Source organism: Apium graveolens, chromosome 3 (genome assembly GCF_009905375.1).
Source record: "Apium graveolens cultivar Ventura chromosome 3, ASM990537v1, whole genome shotgun sequence".
In the NCBI taxonomy this organism is placed as follows: domain Eukaryota; kingdom Viridiplantae; phylum Streptophyta; class Magnoliopsida; order Apiales; family Apiaceae; genus Apium; species Apium graveolens.
The window spans coordinates 171,701,224-171,720,332 of record NC_133649.1 but is presented as its reverse complement, the minus strand read 5'-3'; positions in this window follow the sequence as shown (position 1 = coordinate 171,720,332).

Sequence of the window (19,109 nt, the reverse complement as noted above, 5' to 3'; positions counted from 1 at the left end):
ATTTCATCTCTTTTGCTTCGGCTTTTCATGGAAAATGCAAGGATGAGATTTTCGAAACCCTAGCTTCACTCCATCATAAATCAAGAGATTAGTCTCTATAGCTCCTATATTTTATACCTAAGAAGAGCAAGTAGTTTGAGTGCTTGAATCCAAGGTTTGCTAGCTCAAATAAATCATTTTAGTTTAGGGTGAATAGTAACTTTCAAGAACAAACTTTTGATTCTTGATTTTATTTGTAAGGTCAAGGTAGCTTAAGCATAGATCAAGGCTTTCATTGACATTCCAAGGATCTTTCATTGATCAAAAGCTTTAAGAAGGTATAAAAAACTTCAAACCCTAAGCTTTACTTTGAATGTTTAGGAGTGGTTTTGATTGTTATAGTATATGAGAAGCATGATGCTTGTGTGTTTGAAGTTTGGTTGGGTTTGTAGTGATTTGGATGATTGAATCTTGTTTATAGTTAATGAAACTTAAGTATAGTTAGTAGTTCATGTTTAGGGTTGAATGAATTGGAAAATCTTGAGATGTTGGGACTGATGTGGTAAGGTTTGGATGAGGGTTGGTTGTATTTTTGATTGTGAGTTGGATTGTGGTTGTTTGGAATGGTTTAAAACTTTGGTAATCGCGTAAACATAGCCGTCGTAATGCCCGATTTACCTTAGCCTTTTTTAGTTCTTAACTCCAGGACCCGTGAACTCACTGTAAGATTCTGACCATTGCCATGTTTAGATAGTTCATGTTACGAGCTTCGTTTTTATATGTGGTGCGCTTGAATCCGATGTACGGTTTAGGAGGAATGACCGTTTTAAGTAACGGCGTTTCGAGAATGAACCATTACCCCTCGCCTTACTTTGAAACCTTGGTTAAGGCCCTTAAATGACTAATTGGAGTATGAACCAATTATGTAAAGTGGATTAGGCAGTTGGTAGAGTACTCTCGAAAGAATCGCCTTAAAATTCTTAATGGTTAATTTATTAAAAATGGTGGAGCCGAGGGTACTCGAACGACTTATGTGATTCGTTAAGCGTAGAGGTGACCATAAGCGAACGTTAGGGTTCAATTGGTTAAAGTCTAGTTTCTTAAGCGACCGGGGTTTAATTCCGACTTATGTTGTTGTTCATAGGTTATCGGACCCTCTCTAAGCTTAAGTCTATCCGGGAACACTCATGCAAGTTTTCTACCCGTTATACTGTTGTTGTGATGTATATATGTATATGCATTATCTTGTGATAAGTGCATGATTGTTATTAGTAAAGTCTTGTGATATATTGGAGCATGTTATATGATATATATATATATATATGCATGCCTGTTTTGTAATCTTGATATTCTATTATCAATTCAAATGCTTATAAACTGCATAATACCTATGCTAGAGATAAGAAGTAGTTGCGTATACCCTTAGTATAGGGGACCCGAAGGTGAACATTTTTCTAAACCGGGAGTAGATATTCCCGAGTATAATATATATATTATTATATATATAGATATAGTTTTCAAAACTATTAATCAAATAAGGTTTATTCGATAACTTTATTTTATTTAATGAATATTATTTTGAATATTCATTCGAGGACTTATGACTCTGTTTATTTTATTTAATGAATATTATTTTGAATATTCATTCGAGGACTTATGACTCCGCTTATTTTATTAAATAATATTCCTTATTTTATTAAAGAATAATGTTTCGATAATCAAACTTATTTTCGATTATTCAAATAAAGATCGTACTTTCGTATAAGTATATCTTTGGTTATTTATTAATCATTTCAAGTATGAGTTTTTAAAAACTTCTACTTCTACTTCTACTTCAGTGGGAGTCCGTCAATGCGTAAGTGGCTGAGTGACAGTCCAGCATAGGTCCTAATGTGGCCATGGTGATGACCAGTGGGGAATTCGTCCATCTACTAGTAGAAAAGGTTACTTATTGGAATCTTTGCCTGATCAGCAAGATATCAGGTTTATGCCAAGGTTTTCTCCTTTCCAAATTCATTGAATATTGCAACTCTGTTTATAATTTTCATAATAGAGGTTTTCAAGGAGTGTATGAAATGTATATATATAGGTGTATATATATATCGTGACTTAATGAAGTATCTCGTAACTTCATTATTTATAATGATATTTCAAAGATTGAATCTATTCAAGTCTTTTCTTGTAGTCTCATCTATGTGATGAACTTTTGAAACTGATTATACCTTAAACGGTGGTAGTTCAATCAATATTCGGAAAAGATATAAGTATATTGGAGTATCTCGTAACTTCACCTTTTCAACTTATATCTGGTTAATGATTATCTTATGCATGACAAAGATTTTCAGAAAAACGTTGTGACAAGGTTAGATATATGAGATCACCTTGCAAAAATATTTTTTTATACAGTTATAAACTGGAACTCTGTGTATATTATACATGGCAAAGAATATGTAAATTTATTCAGAAACCCTTTTGAGGTGTATTGACTTATAATTGTGGAATAAAATGACTTGTGTTATTTTTGGTATTCATCTCTGAACTATAAATTGTGGTGTGTGTGTATATTGTGGGGTCACAGTACGCAGTAGTTGATTGACTGTTAAGATTAAGTATTGATAAGGGAAATGGAACTCGTGACAACCCGAATCCCCGACCCCGGATTTGGGGGTTTTACAGAAATGGTATCAGAGGCAAGCATTATAAACCTCAGAGATGATGTGACGTTAAAATAATAAGTTCACTAAGATAATAAGAACTCTTGCCAAGTTCATAGTCGGACTACCTAACGTAGTACTGACAGTTAAAACCCTTATGGGAACCCTTATAAATATCGTGATAAAAGCGTAGTTCGTTATCGTATATGGTAGCGGGACTACGAACCGTGAGGTTGAGGAGCAACAGTGCGATGATGTTTTATTACTTATCGGAGATCAGATTGTGGATCCGATAGAGCGTCCTAACAAGGGACCGGATGATATTCATATTAAGGATGTAGCAGTTGAGGATGTTGTCCTAGAAGGGATTGTTACTGAGGAGGATCCCGTGGAGGATCCTGACAAGAATAAATAAAGGACCACTGAGGGATTGATGACCATGGTTAGGGCGACTACCAGAGGTAGGATTGGCCGGTCACTACCGGAGGTTTCGTTCAAGTTTGTAAAGATAGTAGCCCCTTTAACGCGGCTTACTCGTAAGACTGAGAAGTTCGAATGGACAGAGAAATGCGAGAACAGCTTTTAAGAACTGAAGCAAAGGTTGGTGATGGCCCCTATATTGGCGTTGCTGGATGGAAAAGGAGATGTTGTGATGTGTAGTGACGCTTCACATAAGGAATTAAGGTGCTTCTTATACAGCACAGCAAGGTAATCGCGTACGCATCAAGATAATTAAGGGAATATAAAATTCGATATCCCCACCCATGAGCTTGGGCTCGTGGTAATAGTTTTGCCCTAAAGATTGGAGGCACTACTTGTATAGAGAGAAGTGCGAGATTTACACAAGCCATAAGTGCTCTAGTGCATTTTCACGCAGAAAGAGCTCAACATGCGCCATATGAGGTGGTTAAAGCTAATCAAGGATTACGATTATGAGATTCTTTATCATCCAGGGAAAACCAAAATGGTGGCTAATGCCCTTAGTATAAAAGAGAGACTCAAGATGAAAATGTCTTTCAGAGAGTTGATAAGAGATTTTGAGAAAATGGAAATAGAAGTGAAGGTAACCGGAGCCGGTACCGAAAAGCTGTTTGAGATTGCAATACATCCCGAATTATTGGAAAGATCATATTGTGCCAAGAAAAAGTGATGAATGAAGCCAGAGATCCAACAAATAGAGAAGAGATTAATACCGAGAAAGATGATAAGGGAATAATGAGGTATTCCTACAGAATTTGGGTTTCAACGTTCAAGAGCTTAAGGACGAGATATTAGGTGAAAGCCATAGTTCGAGGAATAAGATTTAGGGCAAACCCTGAATGTGATAGTCAGGGAGGTCGCCATCAAGAAAGAAAGAACCCATAACATAATGAAATGGAAAACAAGGATTTTAACGTATAAGATAACCCTGATTATGGGGAGGAGGAGGAAACATTTCGTAATGAGAAAACAGAAGTCGAGCAAGATAGGGAGAACCAGGACGGTACTCCTATGGGGCAATTCATGGACCTGCCTAAACAAAACTTATACTTTTACCCCAACCACCACCCTGAGGAAACAATACGGTGGGAAATTCTTTCAGGACCTTTAAGTCACTAAGCTCTCAGAGTTCCAAGGAACAAGCTGACCTAGCCGAGGCAAGAGCCTGGCCAAAGGAAATAGAGGAATGATTTTATATTTTAAATGATTGATGAAGCGCAAAATACTGTTTTTGTCACTTACCCTCCTAAGAGAGAGGTCACCCGCTGGTGAAAGGCGAAGAAAGACACGGGGCCAGAGTTATAATAAACCGATTAAAGTTCAGTCAATTATTTTCGGGAAAGTACTTCCCAAGGTTATAGATAGTGTAAAAGCTTTAGAGCCAGAACAAAGGCGGACGAGTATGATAAATTATGAATTTAAGATTGTAAAAGTTATCAAGATTTGTTCTGAGGACTAGAATCCCAGAACGACGTGATGTTTGAAGTCAATGATTAGTGGGTTCGTGAAATGATTGCAAGAGAGAGGTAGATAAAAAGAAACGGAAGTGGAAAGGAATATAAAGGCAATAGAGTTGGAGGAATGATAAGGGAGTTGGATATGAGGAAACCCTAAAGACTCGTAGCAATAGAAATAGAAAAGTATGTAATCGTCAGGATGAGAGTGATTCACCATGAGTTAAAGCTGATGGATGAAGGCATGAGAGATACATATATTTTATCCCCTTTAAGTTGGGAGGATTCGAGGAAACCTTGAGATAGTTCGAAGGATAAACAATGAGACGCGGATAGACTGAGAAGACATGATAACAAGAATTTAGGAAAATGGGATGAAGGAAGTGACCTTTAAGAAGGTGAAGTGTATGTAAGACCTGTGACTTGATACCTAGAGAGGAAGATGCCAGGTATAAAAGGTATTCCAACATTGAGATGACTGTTGAGATAAATAACAGAGGTAAATGAATAGTTAGAACTAAGAAGTTCACATTGAACACGCCCAAGATCTTCCAGAACATCCCTGCTATCATTACCAAATCATGCAAGAAAAGCAGATAACCATTGTTATCTTTTGGAGGCCATATGGATTTACCTCAGTTTGGAAAAAGGATGTTACCATGACACTAAGTATAGACTATCGAGGTGGGAATGATTGAATGAGATACCGTTGTCAGGGATAGATGAATTGATTTATCAATGGAAGAGTGGAAGTACCTTTTAAAGGTGGAATTAAGGACAGAACCTCGATAACTTGAGATGAACCATGGGGGAATGCATAAAGGTTGGCATTTCACCCTTAATAGGGACATTATGAGTTTGGGTGGTACGGAATGAAGGACTAAGGCAAAAACAACCTTTAAAGATCAGTGGAGAAAGTTTTTAGAACTATATAGACAATGGTTCTAGTATTAGTAAATGGTATCTTGATATGCCATGTACCTAGGGAGTACATGATGAAGGATTTAAGGATAACCTTAGAGGTTTTACAAGGGGAAAGGTAATATTCAAAGTTCTCAAGAATAGAAATTTTGATAAAGAAAATATGACGTAATAATAATAATGCCAAGTGGGGCACATGTTAAACCATGAGAAAGTATAGATTGAACCCAATGAAGGTCAAGATTGGTGAAAACAAGAAGGACCCAAGATAAGAGATATCCTAAGTATGATCCAGAGTCAGTCGTGACAATGTTAACCTCTAAAGACCGAGGCAATAACTTATAGAAAAATGGTGATATTTTTTTTCTCACTAAAGCTTAAGGAAGAGCATTTTCACACAAGCAGTGATTTGAAATGAGGTAGAAAATTTAATTGGAGGTGGTTAAAATGACATTGATTGTAAGGAAATTTTACTATCAGGAAAGGCCAAAGAGGTGGCCGACACTTTAAGTGTAAGAGGACAATTATAGGCGCTCGTGCCAGAGGAATACAGTGATGATGGTTAAAGCCATGAAGGTTGTATTATGGTGTGAAAGATTGACATTCCTTCTGATGATTGTGCGATACTCAACCATAATAGTAGTTTTGTAAAGATTTAATTCACGTTATCGCTGTGAGCGGGCTACATATCTTAGAAGGTCCTATCTTGAGATAAACCAAGACCATGTTATGAAAGGACTAAATGAACCTTTGAGCTTCATATCTCCTAATAAAGATATATGGTTGATAATGGTATTAACCTGCTATCGTTGCTTTCATTGAAACTCTTCTATAATTTTATCTATTTCATGTCATATGTACGTCAAGTTCATGAGTGTTCTTCATGAATCATGAACGGTGATCATGTTACCTCCTTAGAAGAATTCGATACGATATGTATGGACTCCGTATGGTTAGCTATTAAGACTTCATGGAAAACGAATGACTACAGTAGGTCAACGGTGGACCATAGTAATGCAGGAATGATTCTACGAGTAATGAGCCGATTACTTACAACCGTGAGAGTTGTATTGGAATGGATGTTGAGATTGAGTACCACTAATCGGTTCGTGGTGGTGTATAAGTTATCATTGATAGACTAATTACGAAGATTGTAATAGATATAATAGATCTAATCAGAGGACGGCTGGTAGTAGCCCAAGATGGACATAAGAAGTATGTTGATTTGACATGAAAGGACAAAGAATAGGAAGTAGGGGACCTAGTGTTGTTATAGGTATTCCCTTGGAAAGGATGGATGAGGTTCGGAAAGAAAGGAAAGATAAGCCCATGAATTGTTGGACCCTTGGATATATTAAGACGTATTGGGAAGTTAGCATATGAGCTAGCCCTACCCCCGAACATGTAGCAAGTTCATAACGTGTTCTATGTATCAATGTGAAGGAAGCGTAATTCGGATGCCAGACAAAAAGGGGCATATGAGCGCATAGGCATGCAACCAGACGTAACCTATATGGAGCAACCAGGAAGGGTTATAGATCGAAAAGGAACAAGAGCTTAGAAGAAGGGTTATCATGCTAGTCAGGGTTTGTGGCAGAACCACAATGTGGGAAAATTGACTTGAGAGCTAGAAAGTACAATGCAAGAAAAGTATCACAATCATTTTCTATCTGATTCCGGGATGGAATCCTTTTAAGGAGGGGAGACTGTAATAACCCCAATTTTTGGAATTTTTGAAACTCGGATGAATAGTAACTTTTGCTGATGATGCTGATTAAGGAAAATTATCAGACCACGCTATATAGGAATACTGTTATGGAAATTCTAAGATCGTATTAGTATTTCATAAAGTAAATGAGTATATGTAAAGGTCGTTAGAATTCGAATACGGACACTTTGATTTTTCCCCGAAAATCCACCAGATACCGAAAGAATTGAGTATAAGGTAACATGATTAAAAGGATTTAAATTCAAGGATTATAAAAGAGGATCATAAAATGAATATAAAATATTGAGAAAGGTTTAGGGAAACCTAAGTAATAAGATGCCAGGTATGATCCCTCAAACGATAAACGAGAACGAAAGTTAAGCGAACCGTATAACAGATAAGCGGTCATTAGCCAAGTAATTAGGGGTTAATCAAAGAGGTTAGTGGATGATGATGTCACCACACCACAAGGAGAAGACATGTGACAAATGGATGACATAAGTAGGGTGATGTAATCATGACTAGCAAGATATTTGTGACGCCCTCCAAACCCGGGGTCTAGATTTGGGGGTCACTCGCCAATAAACCAAAATAAAATAATCACAGCGGAAAAATATAATAAATACGACCCCTTTTACCTACATTGGATCGATCACAGGTTATAGTATCGAACATGCACTAATACAAATCAAATGTTATTACAAACCATAGTCTAATTAGTTTTACAACTTATTCAAATTTTATTACAAACCTCTAGACTAATTAAGCGTCCCAAACTGTCTACCTGGAAACTCACTAACTATTTACAAGCACATAACCTCTGGTCAGGCCTGGAACTTAAGCTTGCCCTGGCCTAGCTGAAAGAATCAAGATAAGAAACAAGTATGAGTGAAAGAAATGCTCAGCAAGTAGTAAATAGCTTATGATTTGGAATAACAACAGTATATCTGATGAACAAAACTAACTACAATAACTGAACAGTATCAAAAATGATATAAATTTGATAATAAACAATATTTGCAATATATTATGTTTTGGGATTGGAATCCTCGAACGACGGTGTGTTGCCGCCGGTGATCAGCCGCGGAGCAACACCGGTATGCCGAAGCATATCCAACTAAACAAAGGTACCCAAGGCACATATTGGCCTAGCAAGGTGTTATATCCTGTATAACACATAGCTCACACTGGACCGCCGCCACGGCCTCTTACGCAACCATCCATCCCATAAAAAAAACAATTTTCCGTCAAAGGAGTCGAATCAAATGACATCCTTAACCACATAACTCCCCATTTCTCATGGTCCGGAGTTTTATCAACAACCAATGGCGAAATAACCAGAACAATTAGTTATTCGCTAATCTCAATTCAAAACTTCACTGTATAGAGTAATTCATAGCGAAACATAAAACGTTTAACTATTCTGAACTTAGAATAGTATGGATATTGAAAGAATAAAGTCCAGAGTCAATATCAATTGAATGATAAATACAAATATAGGTACTTGCATAATATGATTAGAAATGAACGTCACTTGAACGATAAGTGAAGTTAGAGGTACTTGCCTGGTATGCTCAATAACCTCTTACTTTAACTCTGCTTCTAACTGCTGGCTACTATCTTCGTCTAACACTTGACTGCACTCCTTGCTACTCGATTCTATAAACAAAAGGACTATCTTAAGTGACAGAACTAAACTCAATCGACGTAACTCTACGTCTTGACATCTACCCGACCGTTTATAACTAAGCATGACATATTAAACTATAAACAGATAGCATACTTATCACATAACACATAATCATGACATTTGTATAACACTGTAATCACATAATTTATGCAATACATAAGTCAGATCATTAAAAGATACGTCTCAGTGCGTTCAGAATGAAAATCAGGTCAATATTAGCATTTATCGATCAAATACCGACTCAAACTGATACACAAATCAAATGACATTGCAATATAAAAGAAATTAGGTCTCAAAAGTATTTTTATTAGAAGCGCAATATTTTTCAGAGTCTGTACACGTTCGTTTCGTATTAAACGGACAAACGGTTGAATTATTATGAAATTTTGAACATTTTTCGGAATAAAACGGGCCTCCAAATCATTTAATAATTAAATAATAGGGCTTGAACACTCGAAAATAATTTTATAAAAATTATCGAGTTTGGAAAATAATTTAAAATAATATTTTAAAGCTCAAATTTATTTTTCGGAATTTTTAAATCAATTTTAAATAATTAAATCTAATTAAATAATCAATTAAAATTAATTAATAACTAATTAAATTAATTAATCAATTAATATTTAAATTAATTGACTAATTAAATAATTAATTATCAACTAAAATTAATTAAATAAATAATTTGGATTTATTTTTGAATTAAAATAAATTTTCAGAATTGAAATAATGATTTTCAAAAAAATAAAATGAATTTTCAGAAATTAAAATAGGATTTTTGAATTATTTTTAAATCAGAAATTCAGAAAAAGTTTTCAGATGTTTGCAACTGGGTTTATAGGATTAAAACCGGGTCGAAATCCGGGTCAAAAAACCGACCCAAACGGGTCACCAAGAAACTGAAGAAACCCGCCGGAAAATTGCAGAATCCGGCGAGGTTCTGTTTCCCGGCGAAGTTCCGGCGAAGCGAAACACTCCCCTTCAGGCTTTTGTTCTGCCGTTTTCACTACCCCAATCCGTTCGCGACTCTACCAGCAACATCACCATGCCAACTGCAGCCACAGCTGATCTACCGTTCGTCTTCTCCGGCGAATTCTCAATCAAAACCGGCGACCTCGACCGACCTCCGGCCACTATCCCGTTTTCATTCGTTTCAACACTAAAATCACTGATTTTACTACCAAAATAAAGCTTGAGCAATATACACTCTATATACATGATCAAAACAAGCCAAATATTGCTTAATCAAAAACCCCCAAATTCGGATATAAACCCTAAAATTACGAATTTCCAAATCACTAGTCGGTTGAATGATTTGAGGGCATAAACAGAAAGAACATGAAAATCTGAACATTTTGGTTACTCATACTTCAAATTGTGAAGTCTGCATCACCCTCAAATTTGGGTTTGATTCTCGGAACTTTTCAAGAACACCAAGAACACATATTCAAAGAATTTTCAGAAAATCAAACCTAAATTTCTATATGATACCGAACCCTATTTTTGAAGTATAATATACCAAATTGACCAGAAAAACATACTCTACAACATGGAAGCATCAAATCACATCAACTACATCAAGAACAAATTTTCATAATTTAATTATCAAATAATTCGAATATAAATAATTAAATAAGAAAATTACTGTGATTTCTGGGCAGAAACTGATGATTGATTCAGAAAGAAGATTTCGAGAGCTTCGTTTTGATAGTGCTGCACACCCGAATCGGAGTTCGATAACGCCTTCGTTCGTATGTTTGATTCTCGGGAACGTATCGGTTTCTCGGGTTTTTCTCTGTATTTACGGTATTTTAACTGGTTGCAAATGAATAAATGGAATAAACGAAATAATAAATAGGCTATTTATATTTATGAAATATTGGATCGTTCTGGATCTTTTTGGATCGTTAAATTAGTTGCTTAGCCGCTAAGTAACTGTAAAAACGATACAATTCAATACCAGAATTGGATAATTATAAAAACTGGGCTTTTTATAAAACACCATATACGAAAATAACGTAAAAATATCCCGTTTTTTAAGAATACGGGTTTTGTTAATCACCGAAATGATTATCGTATTGAAAATATTGCGTCGGGCCGTACACGGGTCAAACCGTAATCCGGATCGAAAAAGTCAAAACACGGAAAATGTCCGGAATTACCAGATTAGGTTAGGAAGGAGTTTTCGGAAGAGTTTCGGGTTGTCAAAACGCAAAAACGGTTGAAGTTGAAAGATTCCGGCTTTATAAAATAATTTTTATAATTATTTTGAAAATAATTAATAATTCATAAATTATTATAAAATCATATAACACTCCAAAAATTACCAGAAAAATATCACAATTATCTATATTTTACTCTGGACACATAAAAATTCAAATATTCAAATAATGTCACATATAAACATTCAGATATCAATTCTACTTTTCAGATAATTCACCAAAGTTCACATAAAATCACATAAACAATTCCGAATAATAATAATAATATTTGAAAATATATTGGATATTACAATCTACCCCCCTTAACAGGATTCTGTCCTCGATATCAGCCTAGGAAAATAAATAAGGATACTTGGATCGCATTTCGCTTTCCAATTCCCAAGTCGACTCTTCAACCTTGGGATTCCTCCACAAGACTCGCACTAAAGATACAGACTTATTCCTAAGTACTCTTTCTTTCTTATCTAAAATCTGCACTGGTTGCTCTACAAAAGATAAATCTGGCTGGATCTCGATTGGCTCATATTCTATCATATGGTTCGAATCAGGCAAATAACGCTTCAACATTGACACATGGAACACATTGTGAATATGCTGCATGTGAGGTGGTAACGCTAATTCGTACGCAACTTTTCCCACACGCCTCAAAATCTCAAAAGGGCCAACAAACGTGGACTTAGCTTTCTTTTCTTTCCAAATCTTGATAAACCCTTCCAAGGAGAAACCTTCAATAACACTGCTTCTCCAATTTCAAATTCCATATCTTTTCTGGTAGGATCAACATATTTACGTTGACGATCTTGAGCTGCTATTAATCTTTTTCGAATGAGTTCTATTTTCTCCTTCGTCTGCTGGATCAATTCTGGACCTAAAATCTTTCTCTCACCAACTTCTTCCCAACATATTGGAGATCTACATCTTCTCCCGTACAAGGCTTCGTAAGGCGGCATTCCAATGCTGGCATGATAACTGTTGTTGTAGGAAAATTCAACTAATGGCAAATGCTCATCCCAACTTCCTTCAAAATCTAGCGCACATACCCTTAACATATCTTCAATAGTCTGAATCGTCCTTTCACTTTGACCATCTGTCTGCGGATGATTTGCGGTACTCATATTCAGCTTTGTTCCGAGATAATCTTGAAAACTTCTCCAAAATCTTGAATTAAATCGAGGATCTCTATCTGAAACTATGGATACTGGAACTCCATGTCGTGTCACAATTTCCTTAAGATATAATCGAACCAATTTATCCATTGAGAATCTTTCGTTGACAGGAAGAAAATGCGATGACTTCGTTAATCTGTCGATAATAATCCAAATAACATCATGATTTGCCCTGGTTCTTGGTAATCCAACTACGAAATCCATCGTGATATGTTCCCACTTCCATTCTGGAATGTCCAACGGTTGTATCAGTCCACTGGGCCTTTGATGTTCCGCTTTAACTCGCTGGCAAGTATAACATTTACTTACCCATTCTGCAATTTCCTTCTTCATGCTTGGCCACCAATAGTTTTCTCTTAAATCTCGGTACATCTTCGTACTTCCGGGATGAATAGAATATTTGGAGTTGTGAGCGTCTCGAAGAATTTCATCTTTCAGCTCGGCTACGTTGGGTATCCATATTCTGGAAGAAAATCTTAATATCCCTTTATCATCCTTTTGACTCCCTATCTCTTCTCCTGTCAAACTGTCTCGTTCATGGCTCATTACTTCCTCCTAACATCTTCTTATCTTCTTCAATAATTCTGGTTGAAAAGACATTGCACACAATACCTCTGTAAACAAATTGGGGATACTGACCTCTATTTCTAGCTTCTCAAATTCCTTGATCAACTCCTCTGATGAAGTTATCATATTTAACCTTTCTTTTCTGCTCAGAGCGTCGGCTACCACATTTGCTTTACCTGGATGATAGTTAATAGTACAGTCGTAATCCTTGATTAGTTATAACCATCTTCGTTGTCTCATGTTTAATTCCTTCTGGGTAAAAATATATTTCAAACTCTTGTGGTTCGTGTAGATCTCGCACTTTTCCCCATAAAGATAATGCCTCCAAATCTTCAATGCAAACACTATAGCTGCCAATTCAAGATCATGAGTTGGATACTTTTCTTCATGTGGTTTCAACTGTCTTGAAGCATAGGCTATCACCTTGTCATGCTGCATCAAAATACATCCCAATCCTTTATATGACGCGTCACTATAAATCACAAAATTTCCTTGATCATCTGGCAAGACTAACACTGGAGAAGATACTAATCTATTCTTTAATTCCTGGAAACTCTCTTCGCATTTCTCATCCCATTCAAATTTCTGGTTCTTCCTGGTAAGCTTTGTCAATGGCGTAGCTATCTTTGCAAAATCTTGCACAAATCTTCTGTAGTAACCTGCCAATCCCATGAAACTTCTTACTTCCGTTGGTGTTTTTGGCCTCTCCCAGTTCATTATGGCTTCAATCTTTGCTGAATCCACTTCCAGTCCTTTATTGCTAATCACGTGCCCAAGAAATAGTACTTCTTTTAACCAAAATTCACACTTAGAAAACTTTGCGTACAATTTTTCCTGTCGTAGTATCTCCAAAACTATCTTCAAATGCTCTGCATGCTCCTCTTCTATTTTGGAATAGATCAGAATATCGTCTATGAACACGATCACGAATTTATCCAAATACTTCTTAAATACTCGATTCATCAGATCCATGAAAGCTGCTGGTGCGTTGGTTAATCCAAATGCCATCACTAGAAACTCATAATGCCCATATCTGGTTCTGAACGCGGTCTTCGGAATGTCTTCAGGCTTGATCTTCAGTTGATGATATCCGGATCTTAAATCAATTTTAGAAAACCACACAGCGCCTCACAATTGGTCAAACAAATCATTGATCCTTGGTAACGGGTACTTGTTCTTAATGGTCAGCTTATTTAGTTCTCGATAGTCGATACACAGTCGCATACTCCCGTCCTTTTTCTTGACAAACAGTACTGGTGCGCCCCATGGGGATACACTGGGTCTTATAACTCCTTTCTCCAAAAGATCTTGCAGCTGAGTTGCCAATTCTTTCATCTCCACTGGTGTCATCCGGTACGGAGCTTTAGAAACTGGTTCTGTTCTGGGTGCTAGATCAATTGCAAACTCAATTTCTCTGTCGGGAGGTAATACTGGTAGATCTTCTGGAAAGACATCTGAAAATTCGTTGACAACTGGAATCGCTTCTAGTGCTGGAACTTCTTTGTTGATGTCTACCACATGAGCCAAATACGCTTCGCAATTCTGGCGTAATAACTTCTTCACTTGAGCGATCGTTAAGAACTTCTTCTCTTGCCTATTTCCTCGAAATATTACCTTCTTCTTACTATCCAAGGTCTGAAGTCTCACTTTCCTATTCTTACAATCAATCTGAGCGTTATTTTCTGACAACCAATCCATTCCTAAAATAACATCAAATTCTCCCAACTTAAAAGGTATCAAGTTGGCATAGAAATGATGTCCTCCTATCTCAACATCACACCTCGGGCATACTCGGTCAACAAAAACTTGGTCCTTATTAGCTAACTCTATCATTAATGCTTGTTCTAACAATTTAACTTCACAATGCAGTTTATCGACAAAATCTTGAGAAATAAATGACCTCGTAGCTCCAGAATCAAATAAAACTTTAGCATCTACGGAGTTGACTGGAAGCGTACCTGCAACCACGTCTGAACTCTGAACAACATCCTTCATAGTCATATTGAATGTCCTAGCCTTTGGCCGGTCCTTTGCTGGTGGTCCTTCAATTCTTGGCACATTAGCAGTTGGTTCAGTTGTCTGGCAGTCCCTGGCAATATGCCCCATCTTTCCACATTTAAAGCACACTGTTCTTGATTTCTGAGCTGTAGTCTGACTTCGACACTCATTAACATAGTGTCCCTTCTGATTGCACTTATAACACAACACATTAGCCTTACAAATCCTAAAATGCCTTCTACCACAAAATTTGCACTCTGACGCAGGTGGACGATTGGGTCTCTGCTGATTTGAATTCTGAAAACGGTTCCCATTTCCTGGCTGTGGTTTCTTAAATCCCACACTCTTATTGTCCTGAAACTCTGGCCTTTTATTGAAACGGCCCTGGAAGTTACCTTATTGCTGGCCTCCCCCTGAGGTTTCTATTTTCCTTTTCTTCCCATCCTTCCCTTTTTGATACATATCACTCTTACTTTCAATCACCATTGTTTTCTGCACCACTGCCATATATGAAGTCAATTCAAACATGGCCACCCTATTCTGAATCCAAAATATCAATCCCTGTTCAAACCTTCTTGCTTTCTTTTCATCCGTATCAACCTGGTCTGGCACGAACCTCGCTAATTCAGTAAACTTAGCTTCGTACTCAGCTACAGTAAGATCTCCCTGGGTCAAGTTTAAAAATTGGATCTCCATTTAATTCTTCATATACCTCAGGAAATACTTCTCCAGAAACAGCTCTGTGAATCTCTCCCAAGTTATAAACTCACCTACTTCCAATGCTCGCGCGGATTCCCACCAATAGTTCGCCTCACCCTTCAGAAAGTAACTTGCAAACTTGGTCTTCTGCTTAGCTCCTGCTCCGACCAATTCAAAAGCCTTTTCCATTTCCTTGAGCCATGCATTGGCTTCCACAGGATCAGCACTTCCCTTGAACTCAGGTGGCTTCACTGCTTGAAACTGCTTAAAAGTCACTGCAGGTGGTGCTGCTGCTTGCTGCTGCTGTTGCTGATGCTGGGTAAGATGTAACATCTGCTGCTGCATTAGTCCCAACATCTGGATAATCGCTGGATCTGTACGGCTCTCGGTACTATCCTCTCCTGAATTATTCCTTCTCTTTGGTGCCATTACTCTGGTAAGAAATAAGCAACATATATAATAATCTGTCAAGCATTGTGTCAAATATGTAGCAATTCCTTAGCATATCAAAATTTGCAAAAAGTATCTCTTCCCAAAATATCATGAACTTGCTACCATATTAACACAAGCGACATGATTATCACATAATCCTGCTTATTATCTCAAGAATAATAACACAAAGAAAATTTACTCCGAATTATCCAACCCTTTTAAATCTTTGCTCGAAATCTTAACTAAACCAACAAAATAGCAGGGCAATGACACAAGGCCTAAAGCTAAACGCAAAACAGGAAACCTAAACAAATTAACTACAACCTAACCCAATAACCTAAATTTAATCCTATAAAAACTAAACTACACGCGCCTATCTTATGTGATCTTCCTATGACTCATCTATGACAATCCTACGCCTGTTTCAGTGACCATAGCCTGTAGCTCTGATACCAACCTGTGACGCCCTCCAAACCCGGGGTCTAGATTTGGGGGTCACTCGCCAATAAACCAAAATAAAATAATCACAGCGGAATAATATAATAAATACGACCCCTTTTACCTACACTGGATCGATCACAGGTTATAGTATGGAACATGCACTAATACAAATCAAATGTTATTACAAACCATAGTCTAATTAGTTTTACAACTTATTCAAATTTTATTACAAACCTCTAGACTAATTAAGCATCCCAAACTGTCTACCTGGAAACTCACTAACTATTTACAAGCACATAACCTCTGGTCAGGCCTGGAACTTAAGCTTGCCCTGGCCTAGCTGAAAGAATCAAGATAAGAAACAAGTATGAGCGAAAGAAATGCTCAGCAAGTAGTAAATAGCTTATGATTTGGAATAACAACAGTATATCTGATGAACAAAACCAACTACAATAACTGAACAGTATCAAAACTGATATAAATTTGATAATAAACAATATTTGCAATATATTATGTTTTGGGATTGGAATCCTCGAATGACGGTGTGTTGCCGCCGGTGATCAGCCGCGGAGCAACACCGGTATGCCGAAGCATATCCAACTAAACAAAGGTACCCAAGGCACATATTGGCCTAGCAAGGTGTTATATCCTGTATAACACATAGCTCACACTGGACCGCCGCCACGGCCTCTTACGCAACCATCCATCCCATAAAAAAAACAATTTTCCGTCAAAGGAGTCGAATCAAATGACATCCTTAACCACATAACTCCCCATTTCTCATGGTCCGGAGTTTTATCAACAACCAATGGCGAAATAACCAGAACAATTAGTTATTCGCTAATCTCAATTCAAAACTTCACTGTATAGAGTAATTCATAGCGAAACATAAAACGTTTAACTATTCTGAACTTAGAATAGTATGGATATTGAAAGAATAAAGTCCAGAGTCAATATCAATTGAATGATAAATACAAATATAGGTACTTGCATAATATGATTAGAAATGAACGTCACTTGAACGATAAGTGAAGTTAGAGGTACTTGCCTGGTATGCTCAATAACCTCTTACTTTAACTCTGCTTCTAACTGCTGGCTACTATCTTCGTCTAACACTTGACTGCACTCCTTGCTACTCGATTCTATAAACAAAAGGACTATCTTAAGTGACAGAACTAAACTCAATCGACGTAACTCTACGTCTTGACATCTACCCGACCGTTTATAACTAAGCATGGCATATTAAACTATAAACAGATAGCATACTTATCACATAACACATAATCATGACATTTGTATAACACGTAATCACATAATTCATGCAATACATAAGTCAGATCATTAAAAGATACGTCTCAGTGCGTTCAGAATGAAAATCAGGTCAATATTAGCATTTATCGATCAAATACCGACTCAAACTGATACACAAATCAAATAACATTGCAATATAAAAGAAATTAGGTCTCAAAAGTATTTTTATTGGAAGCGCAATATTTTTCTGAGTCTGTACACGTTCGTTTCGTATTAAACGGACAAACGGTTGAATTATTATGAATTTTTGAACATTTTTCAGAATAAAACGGGTCTCCAAATCATTTAATAATTAAATAATAGGGCTTGAACACTCGAAAATAATTTTATAAAAATTATCGAGTTTGGAAAATAATTTAAAATAATATTTTAAAGCTCAAATTTATTTTTCGGAATTTTTAAATCAATTTTAAATAATTAAATCTAATTAAATAATCAATTAAAATTTATTAATAACTAATTAAATTAATTAATCAATTAATATTTAAATTAATTAACTAATTAAATAATTAATTATCAACTAAAATTAATTAAATAAATAATTTGGATTTATTTTTGAATTAAAATAAATTTTCAGAATTGAAATAATGATTTTCAAAATAAATAAAATGGATTTTCAGAAATTAAAATAGGATTTTTGAATTATTTTTAAATCAGAAATTCAGAAACAGTTTTCAGATGTTTGCAACTGGGTTTATAGGATTAAAATCGGGTCGAAATCCGGGTCAAAAAACCGACCCAAATGGGTCACCAAGAAACTGAAGAAACCCGCCGGAAAATTACAGAATCCGGCGAGGTTCTGTTTCCCGGTGAAGTTTCCGGCGAAGCGAAACACTCCCCTTCAGGCTTTTGTTCTGCCGTTTTCACTACCCCAATCCGTTCGCGACTCTACCAGCAACATCACCATGCCAACTGCAGCCACAGCTGATCTACCGTTCGTCTTCTCCGGCGAATTCTCAATCAAAACCGGCGACCTCGACCGACCTCCGGCCACTATCCCGTTTTCATTCGTTTCAACACTAAAATCACTGATTTTACTACCAAAATAAAGCTTGAGCAATATACACTCTATATACATGATCAAAACAAGCCAAATATTGCTTAATCAAAAACCCCCAAATTCGGATATAAACCCTAAAATTACGAATTTCCAAATCACTAGTCGGTTGAATGATTTGAGGGCATAAACAGAAAGAACATGAAAATCTGAACATTTTGGTTACTCATACTTCAAATTCTGAAGTCTGCATCACCCTCAAATTTGGGTTTGATTCTCGGAACTTTTCAAGAACACCAAGTACACATATTCAAAGAATTTTCAGAAAATCAAACCTAAATTTCTATATGATACCGAACCCTATTTTTGAAGTATAATATACCAAATTGACCA